Source organism: Ranitomeya imitator, chromosome 7 (assembly GCF_032444005.1).
Source record: "Ranitomeya imitator isolate aRanImi1 chromosome 7, aRanImi1.pri, whole genome shotgun sequence".
Lineage (NCBI taxonomy): Eukaryota > Metazoa > Chordata > Amphibia > Anura > Dendrobatidae > Ranitomeya > Ranitomeya imitator.
In genome coordinates, this window is record NC_091288.1 from 141,158,896 (window position 1) to 141,178,115 (window position 19,220).

Below are 19,220 nucleotides of genomic sequence, written 5' to 3' on the forward strand. Positions count from 1 at the left end.
AATCCACTGGTTTTATTTTGAAATGCTTGATGCCATCCTTTATTCTCTAAAGAAAGTTATATCGTCTAATTCCTTTTTAAGCGTTTCGACAGCAGAGATTTTTTTTCTCTCAACTGCACTATGTTTTGACTGTGGTAAAGACTTGTTTAATGTCATACAAGAACAAAAGTCCACCTTTTTTTTGCTAAAATGACCCAAACTGAGATGAAGAAAGAAAACCACTGCTGACGTTCGAAATCAAGATTTTCTGTTTACTAAACAGGCACTTAGACCAACTAAGCCAAAGGACAAAAAGGTGTGATACTTTAGAAAGCCTGCTTAGCGAGTCAGATGCATAAAGAGGAGGAATTTCAAAATAAAATCCACTGGTTTTAAGTTGTCATGCTTGATGCCATCTTTCTTCCTTTTTGGCCCTTATACAGAAGACATTCTTCATCTCACAATTGCACTATCAGTAAAGACGTAGCCAAGGTAAATTTGAGGTTTCATGCAAGTGAAAATCCCATTTTTAAGATAGGAAGTTTCTTTTTGAGATGATGAAAACAAGGCACTGCTGAGATTCGAACTCAGGATCTCCTGTTTACTAGACAGGCGCTTTAACCAACTAAGCCACAGCACCACAAGCTGGAAAGCCTATGAAATGCAATAGAATCTGGATCGATGACAAGGCCTTGGGTTTTGAAGTTCCATAATTGAATGATCCATCTTCTAGCACAGCTTCAACTTGGTACTTGTTTTTCTTCCAAGTTATGACACAGAATAGGCAGATTGAAGGAATGCCACAGCAGGGCCAAAAGAGTTTGCCCCAATCTAACTGTAAAGAATAGACACTGTAATATCTTCAATGAAAACACACTGACCCGTAAAAATAATCATTACATCTTTTCTCCTTAGCGCATGTGCGCCATGTAGACGAGGTGGCCGAGTGGTTAAGGCGATGGACTGCTAATCCATTGTGCTCTGCATGCATGGGTTTGAATCCCATCCTCGTCGGTTTATTCTGCTTGTTTCATGTTGTATTGTTTTGTTTTCATTTCTAGCCAAAGCGGTAGATACGTCAAGCTTGAAAGTTTATCTTCCTTTTTAAGAAAGCTGCTATCAAACTTTGCAGAGTTAGAAGTGTAAATCCACTGGTTTTATTTTGAAATGCTTGATGCCATCCTTTATTCTCTAAAGAAAGTTATATCGTCTAATTCCTTTTTAAGCGTTTCGACAGCAGAGATTTTTTTTCTCTCAACTGCACTATGTTTTGACTGTGGTAAAGACTTGTTTAATGTCATACAAGAACAAAAGTCCACCTTTTTTTTTGCTAAAATGACCCAAACTGAGATGAAGAATGAAAACCACTGCTGACGTTCGAAATCAAGATTTTCTGTTTACTAAACAGGCACTTAGACCAACTAAGCCAAAGGACAAAAAGGTGTGATACTTTAGAAAGCCTGCTTAGCGAGTCAGATGCATAAAGAGGAGGAATTTCAAAATAAAATCCACTGGTTTTAAGTTGTCATGCTTGATGCCATCTTTCTTCCTTTTTGGCCCTTATACAGAAGACATTCTTCATCTCACAATTGCACTATCAGTAAAGACGTAGCCAAGGTAAATTTGAGGTTTCATGCAAGTGAAAATCCCATTTTTAAGATAGGAAGTTTCTTTTTGAGATGATGAAAACAAGGCACTGCTGAGATTCGAACTCAGGATCTCCTGTTTACTAGACAGGCGCTTTAACCAACTAAGCCACAGCACCACAAGCTGGAAAGCCTATGAAATGCAATAGAATCTGGATCGATGACAAGGCCTTGGGTTTTGAAGTTCCATAATTGAATGATCCATCTTCTAGCACAGCTTCAACTTGGTACTTGTTTTTCTTCCAAGTTATGACACAGAATAGGCAGATTGAAGGAATGCCACAGCAGGGCCAAAAGAGTTTGCCCCAATCTAACTGTAAAGAATAGACACTGTAATATCTTCAATGAAAACACACTGACCCGTAAAAATAATCATTACATCTTTTCTCCTTAGCGCATGTGCGCCATGTAGACGAGGTGGCCGAGTGGTTAAGGCGATGGACTGCTAATCCATTGTGCTCTGCATGCATGGGTTCGAATCCCATCCTCGTCGGTTTATTCTGCTTGTTTCATGTTGTATTGTTTTCATTTCTAGCCAAAGCGGTAGATACGTCAAGCTTGAAAGTTTATCTTCCTTTTTAAGAAAGCTGCTATCAAACTTTGCAGAGTTAGAAGTGTAAATCCACTGGTTTTATTTTGAAATGCTTGATGCCATCCTTTATTCTCTAAAGAAAGTTATATCGTCTAATTCCTTTTTAAGCGTTTCGACAGCAGAGATTTTTTTTCTCTCAACTGCACTATGTTTTGACTGTGGTAAAGACTTGTTTAATGTCATACAAGAACAAAAGTCCACCTTTTTTTTGCTAAAATGACCCAAACTGAGATGAAGAAAGAAAACCACTGCTGACGTTCGAAATCAAGATTTTCTGTTTACTAAACAGGCACTTAGACCAACTAAGCCAAAGGACAAAAAGGTGTGATACTTTAGAAAGCCTGCTTAGCGAGTCAGATGCATAAAGAGGAGGAATTTCAAAATAAAATCCACTGGTTTTAAGTTGTCATGCTTGATGCCATCTTTCTTCCTTTTTGGCCCTTATACAGAAGACATTCTTCATCTCACAATTGCACTATCAGTAAAGACGTAGCCAAGGTAAATTTGAGGTTTCATGCAAGTGAAAATCCCATTTTTAAGATAGGAAGTTTCTTTTTGAGATGATGAAAACAAGGCACTGCTGAGATTCGAACTCAGGATCTCCTGTTTACTAGACAGGCGCTTTAACCAACTAAGCCACAGCACCACAAGCTGGAAAGCCTATGAAATGCAATAGAATCTGGATCGATGACAAGGCCTTGGGTTTTGAAGTTCCATAATTGAATGATCCATCTTCTAGCACAGCTTCAACTTGGTACTTGTTTTTCTTCCAAGTTATGACACAGAATAGGCAGATTGAAGGAATGCCACAGCAGGGCCAAAAGAGTTTGCCCCAATCTAACTGTAAAGAATAGACACTGTAATATCTTCAATGAAAACACACTGACCCGTAAAAATAATCATTACATCTTTTCTCCTTAGCGCATGTGTGCCATGTAGACGAGGTGGCCGAGTGGTTAAGGCGATGGACTGCTAATCCATTGTGCTCTGCATGCATGGGTTCGAATCCCATCCTCGTCGGTTTATTCTGCTTGTTTCATGTTGTATTGTTTTCATTTCTAGCCAAAGCGGTAGATACGTCAAGCTTGAAAGTTTATCTTCCTTTTTAAGAAAGCTGCTATCAAACTTTGCAGAGTTAGAAGTGTAAATCCACTGGTTTTATTTTGAAATGCTTGATGCCATCCTTTATTCTCTAAAGAAAGTTATATCGTCTAATTCCTTTTTAAGCGTTTCGACAGCAGAGATTTTTTTTCTCTCAACTGCACTATGTTTTGACTGTGGTAAAGACTTGTTTAATGTCATACAAGAACAAAAGTCCACCTTTTTTTTGCTAAAATGACCCAAACTGAGATGAAGAAAGAAAACCACTGCTGACGTTCGAAATCAAGATTTTCTGTTTACTAAACAGGCACTTAGACCAACTAAGCCAAAGGACAAAAAGGTGTGATACTTTAGAAAGCCTGCTTAGCGAGTCAGATGCATAAAGAGGAGGAATTTCAAAATAAAATCCACTGGTTTTAAGTTGTCATGCTTGATGCCATCTTTCTTCCTTTTTGGCCCTTATACAGAAGACATTCTTCATCTCACAATTGCACTATCAGTAAAGACGTAGCCAAGGTAAATTTGAGGTTTCATGCAAGTGAAAATCCCATTTTTAAGATAGGAAGTTTCTTTTTGAGATGATGAAAACAAGGCACTGCTGAGATTCGAACTCAGGATCTCCTGTTTACTAGACAGGCGCTTTAACCAACTAAGCCACAGCACCACAAGCTGGAAAGCCTATGAAATGCAATAGAATCTGGATCGATGACAAGGCCTTGGGTTTTGAAGTTCCATAATTGAATGATCCATCTTCTAGCACAGCTTCAACTTGGTACTTGTTTTTCTTCCAAGTTATGACACAGAATAGGCAGATTGAAGGAATGCCACAGCAGGGCCAAAAGAGTTTGCCCCAATCTAACTGTAAAGAATAGACACTGTAATATCTTCAATGAAAACACACTGACCCGTAAAAATAATCATTACATCTTTTCTCCTTAGCGCATGTGCGCCATGTAGACGAGGTGGCCGAGTGGTTAAGGCGATGGACTGCTAATCCATTGTGCTCTAAGGCACAAGGCCTTGGGTTTTGAAGTTCCATAATTGAATGATCCATCTTCTAGCACAGCTTCAACTTGGTACTTGTTTTTCTTCCAAGTTATGACACAGAATAGGCAGATTGAAGGAATGCCACAGCAGGGCCAAAAGAGTTTGCCCCAATCTAACTGTAAAGAATAGACACTGTAATATCTTCAATGAAAACACACTGACCCGTAAAAATAATCATTACATCTTTTCTCCTTAGCGCATGTGCGCCATGTAGACGAGGTGGCCGAGTGGTTAAGGCGATGGACTGCTAATCCATTGTGCTCTGCATGCATGGGTTCGAATCCCATCCTCGTCGGTTTATTCTGCTTGTTTCATGTTGTATTGTTTTCATTTCTAGCCAAAGCGGTAGATACGTCAAGCTTGAAAGTTTATCTTCCTTTTTAAGAAAGCTGCTATCAAACTTTGCAGAGTTAGAAGTGTAAATCCACTGGTTTTATTTTGAAATGCTTGATGCCATCCTTTATTCTCTAAAGAAAGTTATATCGTCTAATTCCTTTTTAAGCGTTTCGACAGCAGAGATTTTTTTTCTCTCAACTGCACTATGTTTTGACTGTGGTAAAGACTTGTTTAATGTCATACAAGAACAAAAGTCCACCTTTTTTTTGCTAAAATGACCCAAACTGAGATGAAGAAAGAAAACCACTGCTGACGTTCGAAATCAAGATTTTCTGTTTACTAAACAGGCACTTAGACCAACTAAGCCAAAGGACAAAAAGGTGTGATACTTTAGAAAGCCTGCTTAGCGAGTCAGATGCATAAAGAGGAGGAATTTCAAAATAAAATCCACTGGTTTTAAGTTGTCATGCTTGATGCCATCTTTCTTCCTTTTTGGCCCTTATACAGAAGACATTCTTCATCTCACAATTGCACTATCAGTAAAGACGTAGCCAAGGTAAATTTGAGGTTTCATGCAAGTGAAAATCCCATTTTTAAGATAGGAAGTTTCTTTTTGAGATGATGAAAACAAGGCACTGCTGAGATTCGAACTCAGGATCTCCTGTTTACTAGACAGGCGCTTTAACCAACTAAGCCACAGCACCACAAGCTGAAAAGCCTATGAAATGCAATAGAATCTGGATCGATGACAAGGCCTTGGGTTTTGAAGTTCCATAATTGAATGATCCATCTTCTAGCACAGCTTCAACTTGGTACTTGTTTTTCTTCCAAGTTATGACACAGAATAGGCAGATTGAAGGAATGCCACAGCAGGGCCAAAAGAGTTTGCCCCAATCTAACTGTAAAGAATAGACACTGTAATATCTTCAATGAAAACACACTGACCCGTAAAAATAATCATTACATCTTTTCTCCTTAGCGCATGTGCGCCATGTAGACGAGGTGGCCGAGTGGTTAAGGCGATGGACTGCTAATCCATTGTGCTCTAAGGCACAAGGCCTTGGGTTTTGAAGTTCCATAATTGAATGATCCATCTTCTAGCACAGCTTCAACTTGGTACTTGTTTTTCTTCCAAGTTATGACACAGAATAGGCAGATTGAAGGAATGCCACAGCAGGGCCAAAAGAGTTTGCCCCAATCTAACTGTAAAGAATAGACACTGTAATATCTTCAATGAAAACACACTGACCCGTAAAAATAATCATTACATCTTTTCTCCTTAGCGCATGTGCGCCATGTAGACGAGGTGGCCGAGTGGTTAAGGCGATGGACTGCTAATCCATTGTGCTCTGCATGCATGGGTTCGAATCCCATCCTCGTCGGTTTATTCTGCTTGTTTCATGTTGTATTGTTTTCATTTCTAGCCAAAGCGGTAGATACGTCAAGCTTGAAAGTTTATCTTCCTTTTTAAGAAAGCTGCTATCAAACTTTGCAGAGTTAGAAGTGTAAATCCACTGGTTTTATTTTGAAATGCTTGATGCCATCCTTTATTCTCTAAAGAAAGTTATATCGTCTAATTCCTTTTTAAGCGTTTCGACAGCAGAGATTTTTTTTCTCTCAACTGCACTATGTTTTGACTGTGGTAAAGACTTGTTTAATGTCATACAAGAACAAAAGTCCACCTTTTTTTTGCTAAAATGACCCAAACTGAGATGAAGAAAGAAAACCACTGCTGACGTTCGAAATCAAGATTTTCTGTTTACTAAACAGGCACTTAGACCAACTAAGCCAAAGGACAAAAAGGTGTGATACTTTAGAAAGCCTGCTTAGCGAGTCAGATGCATAAAGAGGAGGAATTTCAAAATAAAATCCACTGGTTTTAAGTTGTCATGCTTGATGCCATCTTTCTTCCTTTTTGGCCCTTATACAGAAGACATTCTTCATCTCACAATTGCACTATCAGTAAAGACGTAGCCAAGGTAAATTTGAGGTTTCATGCAAGTGAAAATCCCATTTTTAAGATAGGAAGTTTCTTTTTGAGATGATGAAAACAAGGCACTGCTGAGATTCGAACTCAGGATCTCCTGTTTACTAGACAGGCGCTTTAACCAACTAAGCCACAGCACCACAAGCTGGAAAGCCTATGAAATGCAATAGAATCTGGATCGATGACAAGGCCTTGGGTTTTGAAGTTCCATAATTGAATGATCCATCTTCTAGCACAGCTTCAACTTGGTACTTGTTTTTCTTCCAAGTTATGACACAGAATAGGCAGATTGAAGGAATGCCACAGCAGGGCCAAAAGAGTTTGCCCCAATCTAACTGTAAAGAATAGACACTGTAATATCTTCAATGAAAACACACTGACCCGTAAAAATAATCATTACATCTTTTCTCCTTAGCGCATGTGCGCCATGTAGACGAGGTGGCCGAGTGGTTAAGGCGATGGACTGCTAATCCATTGTGCTCTGCATGCATGGGTTCGAATCCCATCCTCGTCGGTTTATTCTGCTTGTTTCATGTTGTATTGTTTTCATTTCTAGCCAAAGCGGTAGATACGTCAAGCTTGAAAGTTTATCTTCCTTTTTAAGAAAGCTGCTATCAAACTTTGCAGAGTTAGAAGTGTAAATCCACTGGTTTTATTTTGAAATGCTTGATGCCATCCTTTATTCTCTAAAGAAAGTTATATCGTCTAATTCCTTTTTAAGCGTTTCGACAGCAGAGATTTTTTTTCTCTCAACTGCACTATGTTTTGACTGTGGTAAAGACTTGTTTAATGTCATACAAGAACAAAAGTCCACCTTTTTTTTGCTAAAATGACCCAAACTGAGATGAAGAAAGAAAACCACTGCTGACGTTCGAAATCAAGATTTTCTGTTTACTAAACAGGCACTTAGACCAACTAAGCCAAAGGACAAAAAGGTGTGATACTTTAGAAAGCCTGCTTAGCGAGTCAGATGCATAAAGAGGAGGAATTTCAAAATAAAATCCACTGGTTTTAAGTTGTCATGCTTGATGCCATCTTTCTTCCTTTTTGGCCCTTATACAGAAGACATTCTTCATCTCACAATTGCACTATCAGTAAAGACGTAGCCAAGGTAAATTTGAGGTTTCATGCAAGTGAAAATCCCATTTTTAAGATAGGAAGTTTCTTTTTGAGATGATGAAAACAAGGCACTGCTGAGATTCGAACTCAGGATCTCCTGTTTACTAGACAGGCGCTTTAACCAACTAAGCCACAGCACCACAAGCTGGAAAGCCTATGAAATGCAATAGAATCTGGATCGATGACAAGGCCTTGGGTTTTGAAGTTCCATAATTGAATGATCCATCTTCTAGCACAGCTTCAACTTGGTACTTGTTTTTCTTCCAAGTTATGACACAGAATAGGCAGATTGAAGGAATGCCACAGCAGGGCCAAAAGAGTTTGCCCCAATCTAACTGTAAAGAATAGACACTGTAATATCTTCAATGAAAACACACTGACCCGTAAAAATAATCATTACATCTTTTCTCCTTAGCGCATGTGCGCCATGTAGACGAGGTGGCCGAGTGGTTAAGGCGATGGACTGCTAATCCATTGTGCTCTAAGGCACAAGGCCTTGGGTTTTGAAGTTCCATAATTGAATGATCCATCTTCTAGCACAGCTTCAACTTGGTACTTGTTTTTCTTCCAAGTTATGACACAGAATAGGCAGATTGAAGGAATGCCACAGCAGGGCCAAAAGAGTTTGCCCCAATCTAACTGTAAAGAATAGACACTGTAATATCTTCAATGAAAACACACTGACCCGTAAAAATAATCATTACATCTTTTCTCCTTAGCGCATGTGCGCCATGTAGACGAGGTGGCCGAGTGGTTAAGGCGATGGACTGCTAATCCATTGTGCTCTGCATGCATGGGTTCGAATCCCATCCTCGTCGGTTTATTCTGCTTGTTTCATGTTGTATTGTTTTCATTTCTAGCCAAAGCGGTAGATACGTCAAGCTTGAAAGTTTATCTTCCTTTTTAAGAAAGCTGCTATCAAACTTTGCAGAGTTAGAAGTGTAAATCCACTGGTTTTATTTTGAAATGCTTGATGCCATCCTTTATTCTCTAAAGAAAGTTATATCGTCTAATTCCTTTTTAAGCGTTTCGACAGCAGAGATTTTTTTTCTCTCAACTGCACTATGTTTTGACTGTGGTAAAGACTTGTTTAATGTCATACAAGAACAAAAGTCCACCTTTTTTTTGCTAAAATGACCCAAACTGAGATGAAGAAAGAAAACCACTGCTGACGTTCGAAATCAAGATTTTCTGTTTACTAAACAGGCACTTAGACCAACTAAGCCAAAGGACAAAAAGGTGTGATACTTTAGAAAGCCTGCTTAGCGAGTCAGATGCATAAAGAGGAGGAATTTCAAAATAAAATCCACTGGTTTTAAGTTGTCATGCTTGATGCCATCTTTCTTCCTTTTTGGCCCTTATACAGAAGACATTCTTCATCTCACAATTGCACTATCAGTAAAGACGTAGCCAAGGTAAATTTGAGGTTTCATGCAAGTGAAAATCCCATTTTTAAGATAGGAAGTTTCTTTTTGAGATGATGAAAACAAGGCACTGCTGAGATTCGAACTCAGGATCTCCTGTTTACTAGACAGGCGCTTTAACCAACTAAGCCACAGCACCACAAGCTGGAAAGCCTATGAAATGCAATAGAATCTGGATCGATGACAAGGCCTTGGGTTTTGAAGTTCCATAATTGAATGATCCATCTTCTAGCACAGCTTCAACTTGGTACTTGTTTTTCTTCCAAGTTATGACACAGAATAGGCAGATTGAAGGAATGCCACAGCAGGGCCAAAAGAGTTTGCCCCAATCTAACTGTAAAGAATAGACACTGTAATATCTTCAATGAAAACACACTGACCCGTAAAAATAATCATTACATCTTTTCTCCTTAGCGCATGTGCGCCATGTAGACGAGGTGGCCGAGTGGTTAAGGCGATGGACTGCTAATCCATTGTGCTCTGCATGCATGGGTTCGAATCCCATCCTCGTCGGTTTATTCTGCTTGTTTCATGTTGTATTGTTTTCATTTCTAGCCAAAGCGGTAGATACGTCAAGCTTGAAAGTTTATCTTCCTTTTTAAGAAAGCTGCTATCAAACTTTGCAGAGTTAGAAGTGTAAATCCACTGGTTTTATTTTGAAATGCTTGATGCCATCCTTTATTCTCTAAAGAAAGTTATATCGTCTAATTCCTTTTTAAGCGTTTCGACAGCAGAGATTTTTTTTCTCTCAACTGCACTATGTTTTGACTGTGGTAAAGACTTGTTTAATGTCATACAAGAACAAAAGTCCACCTTTTTTTTGCTAAAATGACCCAAACTGAGATGAAGAAAGAAAACCACTGCTGACGTTCGAAATCAAGATTTTCTGTTTACTAAACAGGCACTTAGACCAACTAAGCCAAAGGACAAAAAGGTGTGATACTTTAGAAAGCCTGCTTAGCGAGTCAGATGCATAAAGAGGAGGAATTTCAAAATAAAATCCACTGGTTTTAAGTTGTCATGCTTGATGCCATCTTTCTTCCTTTTTGGCCCTTATACAGAAGACATTCTTCATCTCACAATTGCACTATCAGTAAAGACGTAGCCAAGGTAAATTTGAGGTTTCATGCAAGTGAAAATCCCATTTTTAAGATAGGAAGTTTCTTTTTGAGATGATGAAAACAAGGCACTGCTGAGATTCGAACTCAGGATCTCCTGTTTACTAGACAGGCGCTTTAACCAACTAAGCCACAGCACCACAAGCTGGAAAGCCTATGAAATGCAATAGAATCTGGATCGATGACAAGGCCTTGGGTTTTGAAGTTCCATAATTGAATGATCCATCTTCTAGCACAGCTTCAACTTGGTACTTGTTTTTCTTCCAAGTTATGACACAGAATAGGCAGATTGAAGGAATGCCACAGCAGGGCCAAAAGAGTTTGCCCCAATCTAACTGTAAAGAATAGACACTGTAATATCTTCAATGAAAACACACTGACCCGTAAAAATAATCATTACATCTTTTCTCCTTAGCGCATGTGTGCCATGTAGACGAGGTGGCCGAGTGGTTAAGGCGATGGACTGCTAATCCATTGTGCTCTGCATGCATGGGTTCGAATCCCATCCTCGTCGGTTTATTCTGCTTGTTTCATGTTGTATTGTTTTCATTTCTAGCCAAAGCGGTAGATACGTCAAGCTTGAAAGTTTATCTTCCTTTTTAAGAAAGCTGCTATCAAACTTTGCAGAGTTAGAAGTGTAAATCCACTGGTTTTATTTTGAAATGCTTGATGCCATCCTTTATTCTCTAAAGAAAGTTATATCGTCTAATTCCTTTTTAAGCGTTTCGACAGCAGAGATTTTTTTTCTCTCAACTGCACTATGTTTTGACTGTGGTAAAGACTTGTTTAATGTCATACAAGAACAAAAGTCCACCTTTTTTTTGCTAAAATGACCCAAACTGAGATGAAGAAAGAAAACCACTGCTGACGTTCGAAATCAAGATTTTCTGTTTACTAAACAGGCACTTAGACCAACTAAGCCAAAGGACAAAAAGGTGTGATACTTTAGAAAGCCTGCTTAGCGAGTCAGATGCATAAAGAGGAGGAATTTCAAAATAAAATCCACTGGTTTTAAGTTGTCATGCTTGATGCCATCTTTCTTCCTTTTTGGCCCTTATACAGAAGACATTCTTCATCTCACAATTGCACTATCAGTAAAGACGTAGCCAAGGTAAATTTGAGGTTTCATGCAAGTGAAAATCCCATTTTTAAGATAGGAAGTTTCTTTTTGAGATGATGAAAACAAGGCACTGCTGAGATTCGAACTCAGGATCTCCTGTTTACTAGACAGGCGCTTTAACCAACTAAGCCACAGCACCACAAGCTGGAAAGCCTATGAAATGCAATAGAATCTGGATCGATGACAAGGCCTTGGGTTTTGAAGTTCCATAATTGAATGATCCATCTTCTAGCACAGCTTCAACTTGGTACTTGTTTTTCTTCCAAGTTATGACACAGAATAGGCAGATTGAAGGAATGCCACAGCAGGGCCAAAAGAGTTTGCCCCAATCTAACTGTAAAGAATAGACACTGTAATATCTTCAATGAAAACACACTGACCCGTAAAAATAATCATTACATCTTTTCTCCTTAGCGCATGTGCGCCATGTAGACGAGGTGGCCGAGTGGTTAAGGCGATGGACTGCTAATCCATTGTGCTCTAAGGCACAAGGCCTTGGGTTTTGAAGTTCCATAATTGAATGATCCATCTTCTAGCACAGCTTCAACTTGGTACTTGTTTTTCTTCCAAGTTATGACACAGAATAGGCAGATTGAAGGAATGCCACAGCAGGGCCAAAAGAGTTTGCCCCAATCTAACTGTAAAGAATAGACACTGTAATATCTTCAATGAAAACACACTGACCCGTAAAAATAATCATTACATCTTTTCTCCTTAGCGCATGTGCGCCATGTAGACGAGGTGGCCGAGTGGTTAAGGCGATGGACTGCTAATCCATTGTGCTCTGCATGCATGGGTTCGAATCCCATCCTCGTCGGTTTATTCTGCTTGTTTCATGTTGTATTGTTTTCATTTCTAGCCAAAGCGGTAGATACGTCAAGCTTGAAAGTTTATCTTCCTTTTTAAGAAAGCTGCTATCAAACTTTGCAGAGTTAGAAGTGTAAATCCACTGGTTTTATTTTGAAATGCTTGATGCCATCCTTTATTCTCTAAAGAAAGTTATATCGTCTAATTCCTTTTTAAGCGTTTCGACAGCAGAGATTTTTTTTCTCTCAACTGCACTATGTTTTGACTGTGGTAAAGACTTGTTTAATGTCATACAAGAACAAAAGTCCACCTTTTTTTTGCTAAAATGACCCAAACTGAGATGAAGAAAGAAAACCACTGCTGACGTTCGAAATCAAGATTTTCTGTTTACTAAACAGGCACTTAGACCAACTAAGCCAAAGGACAAAAAGGTGTGATACTTTAGAAAGCCTGCTTAGCGAGTCAGATGCATAAAGAGGAGGAATTTCAAAATAAAATCCACTGGTTTTAAGTTGTCATGCTTGATGCCATCTTTCTTCCTTTTTGGCCCTTATACAGAAGACATTCTTCATCTCACAATTGCACTATCAGTAAAGACGTAGCCAAGGTAAATTTGAGGTTTCATGCAAGTGAAAATCCCATTTTTAAGATAGGAAGTTTCTTTTTGAGATGATGAAAACAAGGCACTGCTGAGATTCGAACTCAGGATCTCCTGTTTACTAGACAGGCGCTTTAACCAACTAAGCCACAGCACCACAAGCTGAAAAGCCTATGAAATGCAATAGAATCTGGATCGATGACAAGGCCTTGGGTTTTGAAGTTCCATAATTGAATGATCCATCTTCTAGCACAGCTTCAACTTGGTACTTGTTTTTCTTCCAAGTTATGACACAGAATAGGCAGATTGAAGGAATGCCACAGCAGGGCCAAAAGAGTTTGCCCCAATCTAACTGTAAAGAATAGACACTGTAATATCTTCAATGAAAACACACTGACCCGTAAAAATAATCATTACATCTTTTCTCCTTAGCGCATGTGCGCCATGTAGACGAGGTGGCCGAGTGGTTAAGGCGATGGACTGCTAATCCATTGTGCTCTAAGGCACAAGGCCTTGGGTTTTGAAGTTCCATAATTGAATGATCCATCTTCTAGCACAGCTTCAACTTGGTACTTGTTTTTCTTCCAAGTTATGACACAGAATAGGCAGATTGAAGGAATGCCACAGCAGGGCCAAAAGAGTTTGCCCCAATCTAACTGTAAAGAATAGACACTGTAATATCTTCAATGAAAACACACTGACCCGTAAAAATAATCATTACATCTTTTCTCCTTAGCGCATGTGCGCCATGTAGACGAGGTGGCCGAGTGGTTAAGGCGATGGACTGCTAATCCATTGTGCTCTGCATGCATGGGTTCGAATCCCATCCTCGTCGGTTTATTCTGCTTGTTTCATGTTGTATTGTTTTCATTTCTAGCCAAAGCGGTAGATACGTCAAGCTTGAAAGTTTATCTTCCTTTTTAAGAAAGCTGCTATCAAACTTTGCAGAGTTAGAAGTGTAAATCCACTGGTTTTATTTTGAAATGCTTGATGCCATCCTTTATTCTCTAAAGAAAGTTATATCGTCTAATTCCTTTTTAAGCGTTTCGACAGCAGAGATTTTTTTTCTCTCAACTGCACTATGTTTTGACTGTGGTAAAGACTTGTTTAATGTCATACAAGAACAAAAGTCCACCTTTTTTTTGCTAAAATGACCCAAACTGAGATGAAGAAAGAAAACCACTGCTGACGTTCGAAATCAAGATTTTCTGTTTACTAAACAGGCACTTAGACCAACTAAGCCAAAGGACAAAAAGGTGTGATACTTTAGAAAGCCTGCTTAGCGAGTCAGATGCATAAAGAGGAGGAATTTCAAAATAAAATCCACTGGTTTTAAGTTGTCATGCTTGATGCCATCTTTCTTCCTTTTTGGCCCTTATACAGAAGACATTCTTCATCTCACAATTGCACTATCAGTAAAGACGTAGCCAAGGTAAATTTGAGGTTTCATGCAAGTGAAAATCCCATTTTTAAGATAGGAAGTTTCTTTTTGAGATGATGAAAACAAGGCACTGCTGAGATTCGAACTCAGGATCTCCTGTTTACTAGACAGGCGCTTTAACCAACTAAGCCACAGCACCACAAGCTGGAAAGCCTATGAAATGCAATAGAATCTGGATCGATGACAAGGCCTTGGGTTTTGAAGTTCCATAATTGAATGATCCATCTTCTAGCACAGCTTCAACTTGGTACTTGTTTTTCTTCCAAGTTATGACACAGAATAGGCAGATTGAAGGAATGCCACAGCAGGGCCAAAAGAGTTTGCCCCAATCTAACTGTAAAGAATAGACACTGTAATATCTTCAATGAAAACACACTGACCCGTAAAAATAATCATTACATCTTTTCTCCTTAGCGCATGTGCGCCATGTAGACGAGGTGGCCGAGTGGTTAAGGCGATGGACTGCTAATCCATTGTGCTCTGCATGCATGGGTTCGAATCCCATCCTCGTCGGTTTATTCTGCTTGTTTCATGTTGTATTGTTTTCATTTCTAGCCAAAGCGGTAGATACGTCAAGCTTGAAAGTTTATCTTCCTTTTTAAGAAAGCTGCTATCAAACTTTGCAGAGTTAGAAGTGTAAATCCACTGGTTTTATTTTGAAATGCTTGATGCCATCCTTTATTCTCTAAAGAAAGTTATATCGTCTAATTCCTTTTTAAGCGTTTCGACAGCAGAGATTTTTTTTCTCTCAACTGCACTATGTTTTGACTGTGGTAAAGACTTGTTTAATGTCATACAAGAACAAAAGTCCACCTTTTTTTTGCTAAAATGACCCAAACTGAGATGAAGAAAGAAAACCACTGCTGACGTTCGAAATCAAGATTTTCTGTTTACTAAACAGGCACTTAGACCAACTAAGCCAAAGGACAAAAAGGTGTGATACTTTAGAAAGCCTGCTTAGCGAGTCAGATGCATAAAGAGGAGGAATTTCAAAATAAAATCCACTGGTTTTAAGTTGTCATGCTTGATGCCATCTTTCTTCCTTTTTGGCCCTTATACAGAAGACATTCTTCATCTCACAATTGCACTATCAGTAAAGACGTAGCCAAGGTAAATTTGAGGTTTCATGCAAGTGAAAATCCCATTTTTAAGATAGGAAGTTTCTTTTTGAGATGATGAAAACAAGGCACTGCTGAGATTCGAACTCAGGATCTCCTGTTTACTAGACAGGCGCTTTAACCAACTAAGCCACAGCACCACAAGCTGGAAAGCCTATGAAATGCAATAGAATCTGGATCGATGACAAGGCCTTGGGTTTTGAAGTTCCATAATTGAATGATCCATCTTCTAGCACAGCTTCAACTTGGTACTTGTTTTTCTTCCAAGTTATGACACAGAATAGGCAGATTGAAGGAATGCCACAGCAGGGCCAAAAGAGTTTGCCCCAATCTAACTGTAAAGAATAGACACTGTAATATCTTCAATGAAAACACACTGACCCGTAAAAATAATCATTACATCTTTTCTCCTTAGCGCATGTGCGCCATGTAGACGAGGTGGCCGAGTGGTTAAGGCGATGGACTGCTAATCCATTGTGCTCTAAGGCACAAGGCCTTGGGTTTTGAAGTTCCATAATTGAATGATCCATCTTCTAGCACAGCTTCAACTTGGTACTTGTTTTTCTTCCAAGTTATGACACAGAATAGGCAGATTGAAGGAATGCCACAGCAGGGCCAAAAGAGTTTGCCCCAATCTAACTGTAAAGAATAGACACTGTAATATCTTCAATGAAAACACACTGACCCGTAAAAATAATCATTACATCTTTTCTCCTTAGCGCATGTGCGCCATGTAGACGAGGTGGCCGAGTGGTTAAGGCGATGGACTGCTAATCCATTGTGCTCTGCATGCATGGGTTCGAATCCCATCCTCGTCGGTTTATTCTGCTTGTTTCATGTTGTATTGTTTTCATTTCTAGCCAAAGCGGTAGATACGTCAAGCTTGAAAGTTTATCTTCCTTTTTAAGAAAGCTGCTATCAAACTTTGCAGAGTTAGAAGTGTAAATCCACTGGTTTTATTTTGAAATGCTTGATGCCATCCTTTATTCTCTAAAGAAAGTTATATCGTCTAATTCCTTTTTAAGCGTTTCGACAGCAGAGATTTTTTTTCTCTCAACTGCACTATGTTTTGACTGTGGTAAAGACTTGTTTAATGTCATACAAGAACAAAAGTCCACCTTTTTTTTGCTAAAATGACCCAAACTGAGATGAAGAAAGAAAACCACTGCTGACGTTCGAAATCAAGATTTTCTGTTTACTAAACAGGCACTTAGACCAACTAAGCCAAAGGACAAAAAGGTGTGATACTTTAGAAAGCCTGCTTAGCGAGTCAGATGCATAAAGAGGAGGAATTTCAAAATAAAATCCACTGGTTTTAAGTTGTCATGCTTGATGCCATCTTTCTTCCTTTTTGGCCCTTATACAGAAGACATTCTTCATCTCACAATTGCACTATCAGTAAAGACGTAGCCAAGGTAAATTTGAGGTTTCATGCAAGTGAAAATCCCATTTTTAAGATAGGAAGTTTCTTTTTGAGATGATGAAAACAAGGCACTGCTGAGATTCGAACTCAGGATCTCCTGTTTACTAGACAGGCGCTTTAACCAACTAAGCCACAGCACCACAAGCTGGAAAGCCTATGAAATGCAATAGAATCTGGATCGATGACAAGGCCTTGGGTTTTGAAGTTCCATAATTGAATGATCCATCTTCTAGCACAGCTTCAACTTGGTACTTGTTTTTCTTCCAAGTTATGACACAGAATAGGCAGATTGAAGGAATGCCACAGCAGGGCCAAAAGAGTTTGCCCCAATCTAACTGTAAAGAATAGACACTGTAATATCTTCAATGAAAACACACTGACCCGTAAAAATAATCATTACATCTTTTCTCCTTAGCGCATGTGCGCCATGTAGACGAGGTGGCCGAGTGGTTAAGGCGATGGACTGCTAATCCATTGTGCTCTGCATGCATGGGTTCGAATCCCATCCTCGTCGGTTTATTCTGCTTGTTTCATGTTGTATTGTTTTCATTTCTAGCCAAAGCGGTAGATACGTCAAGCTTGAAAGTTTATCTTCCTTTTTAAGAAAGCTGCTATCAAACTTTGCAGAGTTAGAAGTGTAAATCCACTGGTTTTATTTTGAAATGCTTGATGCCATCCTTTATTCTCTAAAGAAAGTTATATCGTCTAATTCCTTTTTAAGCGTTTCGACAGCAGAGATTTTTTTTCTCTCAACTGCACTATGTTTTGACTGTGGTAAAGACTTGTTTAATGTCATACAAGAACAAAAGTCCACCTTTTTTTTGCTAAAATGACCCAAACTGAGATGAAGAAAGAAAACCACTGCTGACGTTCGAAATCAAGATTTTCTGTTTACTAAACAGGCACTTAGACCAACTAAGCCAAAGGACAAAAAGGTGTGATACTTTAGAAAGCCTGCTTAGCGAGTCAGATGCATAAAGAGGAGGAATTTCAAAATAAAATCCACTGGTTTTAAGTTGTCATGCTTGATGCCATCTTTCTTCCTTTTTGGCCCTTATACAGAAGACATTCTTCATCTCACAATTGCACTATCAGTAAAGACGTAGCCAAGGTAAATTTGAGGTTTCATGCAAGTGAAAATCCCATTTTTAAGATAGGAAGTTTCTTTTTGAGATGATGAAAACAAGGCACTGCTGAGATTCGAACTCAGGATCTCCTGTTTACTAGACAGGCGCTTTAACCAACTAAGCCACAGCACCACAAGCTGGAAAGCCTATGAAATGCAATAGAATCTGGATCGATGACAAGGCCTTGGGTTTTGAAGTTCCATAATTGAATGATCCATCTTCTAGCACAGCTTCAACTTGGTACTTGTTTTTCTTCCAAGTTATGACACAGAATAGGCAGATTGAAGGAATGCCACAGCAGGGCCAAAAGAGTTTGCCCCAATCTAACTGTAAAGAATAGACACTGTAATATCTTCAATGAAAACACACTGACCCGTAAAAATAATCATTACATCTTTTCTCCTTAGCGCATGTGCGCCATGTAGACGAGGTGGCCGAGTGGTTAAGGCGATGGACTGCTAATCCATTGTGCTCTAAGGCACAAGGCCTTGGGTTTTGAAGTTCCATAATTGAATGATCCATCTTCTAGCACAGCTTCAACTTGGTACTTGTTTTTCTTCCAAGTTATGACACAGAATAGGCAGATTGAAGGAATGCCACAGCAGGGCCAAAAGAGTTTGCCCCAATCTAACTGTAAAGAATAGACACTGTAATATCTTCAATGAAAACACACTGACCCGTAAAAATAATCATTACATCTTTTCTCCTTAGCGCATGTGCGCCATGTAGACGAGGTGGCCGAGTGGTTAAGGCGATGGACTGCTAATCCATTGTGCTCTGCATGCATGGGTTCGAATCCCATCCTCGTCGGTTTATTCTGCTTGTTTCATGTTGTATTGTTTTCATTTCTAGCCAAAGCGGTAGATACGTCAAGCTTGAAAGTTTATCTTCCTTTTTAAGAAAGCTGCTATCAAACTTTGCAGAGTTAGAAGTGTAAATCCACTGGTTTTATTTTGAAATGCTTGATGCCATCCTTTATTCTCTAAAGAAAGTTATATCGTCTAATTCCTTTTTAAGCGTTTCGACAGCAGAGATTTTTTTTCTCTCAACTGCACTATGTTTTGACTGTGGTAAAGACTTGTTTAATGTCATACAAGAACAAAAGTCCACCTTTTTTTTGCTAAAATGACCCAAACTGAGATGAAGAAAGAAAACCACTGCTGACGTTCGAAATCAAGATTTTCTGTTTACTAAACAGGCACTTAGACCAACTAAGCCAAAGGACAAAAAGGTGTGA

The 19,220-nt window shown here is 39.1% G+C and overlaps 29 non-coding genes across 29 annotated transcripts; 14 read left to right on the top strand and 15 right to left on the bottom strand.

Moving 5' to 3' along the window:
* Positions 1-545: 545 nt before the first annotated feature.
* Positions 546-619, bottom strand: TRNAT-AGU (transfer RNA threonine (anticodon AGU)). The gene has a single exon. It is a non-coding gene; the product is annotated as a tRNA-Thr (tRNA).
* A 1,051-nt stretch (positions 620-1,670) lies between these two features.
* Positions 1,671-1,744, bottom strand: TRNAT-AGU (transfer RNA threonine (anticodon AGU)). The gene has a single exon. It is a non-coding gene; the product is annotated as a tRNA-Thr (tRNA).
* A 292-nt stretch (positions 1,745-2,036) lies between these two features.
* On the top strand, positions 2,037-2,118 carry TRNAS-GCU (transfer RNA serine (anticodon GCU)). The gene has a single exon. It is a non-coding gene; the product is annotated as a tRNA-Ser (tRNA).
* A 671-nt stretch (positions 2,119-2,789) lies between these two features.
* Positions 2,790-2,863, bottom strand: TRNAT-AGU (transfer RNA threonine (anticodon AGU)). Its single transcript has one exon. It is a non-coding gene; the product is annotated as a tRNA-Thr (tRNA).
* A 292-nt stretch (positions 2,864-3,155) lies between these two features.
* TRNAS-GCU (transfer RNA serine (anticodon GCU)) lies at positions 3,156-3,237 on the top strand. The gene has a single exon. It is a non-coding gene; the product is annotated as a tRNA-Ser (tRNA).
* Positions 3,238-3,908: 671 nt separating this feature from the next.
* TRNAT-AGU (transfer RNA threonine (anticodon AGU)) lies at positions 3,909-3,982 on the bottom strand. Its single transcript has one exon. It is a non-coding gene; the product is annotated as a tRNA-Thr (tRNA).
* Positions 3,983-4,578: 596 nt separating this feature from the next.
* Positions 4,579-4,660, top strand: TRNAS-GCU (transfer RNA serine (anticodon GCU)). The gene has a single exon. It is a non-coding gene; the product is annotated as a tRNA-Ser (tRNA).
* A 671-nt stretch (positions 4,661-5,331) lies between these two features.
* Positions 5,332-5,405, bottom strand: TRNAT-AGU (transfer RNA threonine (anticodon AGU)). The gene has a single exon. It is a non-coding gene; the product is annotated as a tRNA-Thr (tRNA).
* A 596-nt stretch (positions 5,406-6,001) lies between these two features.
* TRNAS-GCU (transfer RNA serine (anticodon GCU)) lies at positions 6,002-6,083 on the top strand. The gene has a single exon. It is a non-coding gene; the product is annotated as a tRNA-Ser (tRNA).
* Positions 6,084-6,754: 671 nt separating this feature from the next.
* TRNAT-AGU (transfer RNA threonine (anticodon AGU)) lies at positions 6,755-6,828 on the bottom strand. Its single transcript has one exon. It is a non-coding gene; the product is annotated as a tRNA-Thr (tRNA).
* Positions 6,829-7,120: 292 nt separating this feature from the next.
* TRNAS-GCU (transfer RNA serine (anticodon GCU)) lies at positions 7,121-7,202 on the top strand. Its single transcript has one exon. It is a non-coding gene; the product is annotated as a tRNA-Ser (tRNA).
* A 671-nt stretch (positions 7,203-7,873) lies between these two features.
* Positions 7,874-7,947, bottom strand: TRNAT-AGU (transfer RNA threonine (anticodon AGU)). The gene has a single exon. It is a non-coding gene; the product is annotated as a tRNA-Thr (tRNA).
* Positions 7,948-8,543: 596 nt separating this feature from the next.
* On the top strand, positions 8,544-8,625 carry TRNAS-GCU (transfer RNA serine (anticodon GCU)). The gene has a single exon. It is a non-coding gene; the product is annotated as a tRNA-Ser (tRNA).
* A 671-nt stretch (positions 8,626-9,296) lies between these two features.
* Positions 9,297-9,370, bottom strand: TRNAT-AGU (transfer RNA threonine (anticodon AGU)). The gene has a single exon. It is a non-coding gene; the product is annotated as a tRNA-Thr (tRNA).
* Positions 9,371-9,662: 292 nt separating this feature from the next.
* On the top strand, positions 9,663-9,744 carry TRNAS-GCU (transfer RNA serine (anticodon GCU)). The gene has a single exon. It is a non-coding gene; the product is annotated as a tRNA-Ser (tRNA).
* A 671-nt stretch (positions 9,745-10,415) lies between these two features.
* Positions 10,416-10,489, bottom strand: TRNAT-AGU (transfer RNA threonine (anticodon AGU)). The gene has a single exon. It is a non-coding gene; the product is annotated as a tRNA-Thr (tRNA).
* Positions 10,490-10,781: 292 nt separating this feature from the next.
* TRNAS-GCU (transfer RNA serine (anticodon GCU)) lies at positions 10,782-10,863 on the top strand. The gene has a single exon. It is a non-coding gene; the product is annotated as a tRNA-Ser (tRNA).
* Positions 10,864-11,534: 671 nt separating this feature from the next.
* Positions 11,535-11,608, bottom strand: TRNAT-AGU (transfer RNA threonine (anticodon AGU)). Its single transcript has one exon. It is a non-coding gene; the product is annotated as a tRNA-Thr (tRNA).
* A 596-nt stretch (positions 11,609-12,204) lies between these two features.
* On the top strand, positions 12,205-12,286 carry TRNAS-GCU (transfer RNA serine (anticodon GCU)). Its single transcript has one exon. It is a non-coding gene; the product is annotated as a tRNA-Ser (tRNA).
* Positions 12,287-12,957: 671 nt separating this feature from the next.
* Positions 12,958-13,031, bottom strand: TRNAT-AGU (transfer RNA threonine (anticodon AGU)). Its single transcript has one exon. It is a non-coding gene; the product is annotated as a tRNA-Thr (tRNA).
* Positions 13,032-13,627: 596 nt separating this feature from the next.
* On the top strand, positions 13,628-13,709 carry TRNAS-GCU (transfer RNA serine (anticodon GCU)). Its single transcript has one exon. It is a non-coding gene; the product is annotated as a tRNA-Ser (tRNA).
* Positions 13,710-14,380: 671 nt separating this feature from the next.
* On the bottom strand, positions 14,381-14,454 carry TRNAT-AGU (transfer RNA threonine (anticodon AGU)). The gene has a single exon. It is a non-coding gene; the product is annotated as a tRNA-Thr (tRNA).
* Positions 14,455-14,746: 292 nt separating this feature from the next.
* TRNAS-GCU (transfer RNA serine (anticodon GCU)) lies at positions 14,747-14,828 on the top strand. The gene has a single exon. It is a non-coding gene; the product is annotated as a tRNA-Ser (tRNA).
* A 671-nt stretch (positions 14,829-15,499) lies between these two features.
* TRNAT-AGU (transfer RNA threonine (anticodon AGU)) lies at positions 15,500-15,573 on the bottom strand. The gene has a single exon. It is a non-coding gene; the product is annotated as a tRNA-Thr (tRNA).
* A 596-nt stretch (positions 15,574-16,169) lies between these two features.
* Positions 16,170-16,251, top strand: TRNAS-GCU (transfer RNA serine (anticodon GCU)). Its single transcript has one exon. It is a non-coding gene; the product is annotated as a tRNA-Ser (tRNA).
* A 671-nt stretch (positions 16,252-16,922) lies between these two features.
* On the bottom strand, positions 16,923-16,996 carry TRNAT-AGU (transfer RNA threonine (anticodon AGU)). The gene has a single exon. It is a non-coding gene; the product is annotated as a tRNA-Thr (tRNA).
* A 292-nt stretch (positions 16,997-17,288) lies between these two features.
* On the top strand, positions 17,289-17,370 carry TRNAS-GCU (transfer RNA serine (anticodon GCU)). The gene has a single exon. It is a non-coding gene; the product is annotated as a tRNA-Ser (tRNA).
* A 671-nt stretch (positions 17,371-18,041) lies between these two features.
* Positions 18,042-18,115, bottom strand: TRNAT-AGU (transfer RNA threonine (anticodon AGU)). Its single transcript has one exon. It is a non-coding gene; the product is annotated as a tRNA-Thr (tRNA).
* A 596-nt stretch (positions 18,116-18,711) lies between these two features.
* On the top strand, positions 18,712-18,793 carry TRNAS-GCU (transfer RNA serine (anticodon GCU)). Its single transcript has one exon. It is a non-coding gene; the product is annotated as a tRNA-Ser (tRNA).
* The last annotated feature ends 427 nt before the right edge of the window (positions 18,794-19,220 follow it).